Raw genomic sequence first — 3,219 nt, 5'->3', positions numbered from 1 at the left:
AGATATAATTCTGCAGAGAATAAGGAGATGTCCGATTTCATCATTGAATTCGTAAAAGGTCAATATCCTGACAAAGTGGGGGGGGTTGTAAGAGGTTTGTAGTACAAAAAAAATAAATAATTAAAATATTGGCGAAATTGCAGTTCTGTGGTACTGATAACTTTCAATAATATTTTGAAACGCTATATAGTTTCCATACCATAAATAAGTTTTAGTGTTATCGAATCACTTACTAGCAAATGCATAATATCATGTAACTTTAGTAGATTTATTTTCATTTCGATCATATCACATCAAAACAATCTGCAATGGACTACCAATTGACACGGTTTAGGCTCAATTCGAGAAAAGCAATCGTTCGTTTAATTATTATTTTGAATTGCATTAAGTAGATGTTTTGTTTTGTAGAAGAAATAAAGACAAATTTTGAATCGTTCAAAGCAAAGAAACGAAGAGAAGAGACTGGTAAACAAGAAGAACATAACAAGAAAATGGCTGTGTACAGCAGATTGAAAAGAGTAAGAACTGTTTTTTTAATATGGTAAACAATTTGGAAAAAACCCTGATTCTTGGATTACTTTAATCTGTATTAGTTCCAAAAAAAAAAGCAGTGGTATATAGATTTCTGATACATCAATTTTAATTTTCGGCAAACTGCATATACAGTCTATTATAACAGTCAACGGATTTAGAGTGGAGCTTCATTTGTTATTATATACTTATATCACTCCAAATTAACAATGATTAGGGACCCCTTTTAACTTAATTCATTTTCTATTATAAGTCATATGGTTCGCTACTGATCCCCTACGGATCCATAGAGGGTTAGTAAAATACATAGGGGGTGAGGCCGTAACGCTACAATACAATGTCGACTATTTCTTATGGTGTCAGATATAGGATCGCATACTAGAAGTTGCATCATTTCGCAGGTGCTTTTGGACAGATATATCATGTTATGGAGGGGTATTTGCAGAAAATACCAGTCAAGGGACTGTGAAATTTCCCGAGTCGCTAGGCGAAAAAAATCTGTCCCAAGACTGGTATTTTTCACAAATACCCCTTCATAACATGATATATCTGTTTAATTACACCGTATAGTTTGGAATGAAACTCTTTGATTTTTTTTAACTTGCGGGCTACAATTCATTAACATTTTTATGCACAATTTTGAGGCTAAGAGGAAATTATCATAAAACTGTGGTAATTATACATGACTTGTACTAATACGCGTTAGCTCGCTTTTTTATGTAACGTCATATCTAAGTTTTTTTTAGGAAGGATGCTCGAGAGGGGGAAAAAGGAATATCCAAAATGACAAATACCATGGTATTTCAGGCAAATTCACCGGTAGTGATGAAAAACAGGCGAATTCGTTTGAAATGAGGAAAAATATTAGAATATGCGAAAAATACACTGGCTACCAACCAATCAAAATCTGGCTTTCTTATATTAGGTGTTATTACATACAAAAAAAAAATAGATTGCTTTTTGCTGGACGTTATTGTTTATAGAAATAACGAAAATAATAATGTCTTTATTGAAGGAGAGTTATTGAGGCATATATAGAATCTATTCAAGTTGTATGTATTCAAAATGAAATTAAAGGAATTTTGATTAGAGCTTAATTCGTTTTTTAGAAATTAAACAACAGAAAAAAGGCATTAAAAGAAAAATCCAGCATGCCAAAAGAACAAAAAGAAACAGTTACTAGTATGCAAAGTATGGAGATACAGTATATGTCTTCTGAACAAACCGATTCAGAACTGAGACGAAGGGTCGTTTATCGTCACACTTCTGCCTTGGAGGTCTGACTACTTTGACAAATTAGTCAAAAAACCTAGACCAGAAACACGAAAATAAACTGAGCAAGAGAAGCAGACGGCAGAATAATATTCGAAAGATTGGGGCAGTTTCTTTAAGGAAAAAACCAGAAGTCGTGCCAGGACATGAATGGGTGTTTAGATAGTAAAAATCATTGATTAAACTGTATATTGTTTAGGTATGCAGTAATTGCTACATGTAATTGTTATTAATTTTTACATAATTAAATGTCCAAAGCTACAAAAACAAAGAAAATCGCTGGTAATTTTCAATTATTATGTTAACATATTTCAGTCTTCACGAAATGAAATGGATGCGAACAATTATACAAAAAATACACCCTCATGTCAGCATACCGTCTTCAACAACAACAAGCGGGTCGTAGGAGGATGTTTTGATACAAATAGTTAATTAAAAGTGCTTCTTGAAACAACAATACTGTAGTAATAAGCAAAATTATAAATAACATGTCATTGGCAAAACAAAATTATAACCTTTTTGATTTGAAACCTAACATCACGGAAAATATATGTAAACAATGATTATTTTATTGAATTTTCTCCGTTGTTTTTGTTCAATATATGATGTGCTCCTGCGTAAACAAGTAGTTTATTTTATTTGCACACACACAGTAGTAAATTGTTTAAGACAAAATGGAAATTCTTCGAAATAGTGAGAAACTTCGGATAAATTAAATTTCAATATGTTTTAATGTTTCTTTTGTGTGTGATTATACAATATATGAAATAGCCATGTAGTAGTAATAAAAGTGAATCTGCTATCCTGATGTAAGCAATTATACAATGCATGTAGACAACAGCTGGTTTTACATTAAAAATCCTTGTCTTTGTGAAACTCTTCATTGTGTATTTTGCTCATTGGTGTCCAAGCAAGCATAATCAAATATAATATTTTAAACACATACACACGTACGTAACTAGGGACTTATAATATTATGGGATTCGTTATACCAATTGAACAATGAAAGGGAAACAACTCTTGTTAGAATAAGAACATTTTTCGTATCTTTAAAAAAATGAAGATTTTTTTTAAAGTTTAATACGAAGGAAAATGAAGGTATGTTTAAAGTGCAGACATAGATGAACAGAATTTTGCTTTAGTTGTAAACTTATTTAAACGTTACAAACTCATATTTAAACGAATGATTTACACTTATTAGTTTACAAGTTATGTCAGTTGAAAAGTGATAAGATGGATATTTTGAATATATATATGTAAAGATTAAGAGTGAAATAATTAGCCGTATATGCGTAATGTGAATCTTTGACTTTTAAAAGAGACTTTTTTACAATTATGGAAAATATTTGCTTTAGATATTAGATTTAATATGTTTAATAACTATATATTTGTCTGACAATTCTCAGAGATAATATT

The 3,219-nt window shown here is 30.7% G+C and overlaps 1 long non-coding RNA gene across 1 annotated transcript; it reads left to right on the top strand.

The window, feature by feature from the left end:
• Window positions 1-407: 407 nt before the first annotated feature.
• LOC134684005 (uncharacterized) lies at window positions 408-2,838 on the top strand. The gene is made up of 2 exons (XR_010101140.1): window positions 408-518; window positions 1,641-2,838. It is a non-coding gene; the product is annotated as an uncharacterized LOC134684005 (long non-coding RNA).
• The last annotated feature ends 381 nt before the right edge of the window (window positions 2,839-3,219 follow it).

Source organism: Mytilus trossulus, chromosome 9, assembly GCF_036588685.1.
Source record: "Mytilus trossulus isolate FHL-02 chromosome 9, PNRI_Mtr1.1.1.hap1, whole genome shotgun sequence".
NCBI lineage: Eukaryota > Metazoa > Mollusca > Bivalvia > Mytilida > Mytilidae > Mytilus > Mytilus trossulus.
Note: the sequence above shows the minus strand (reverse complement) of the source record. Positions and strands in the feature narration are given on the sequence as shown.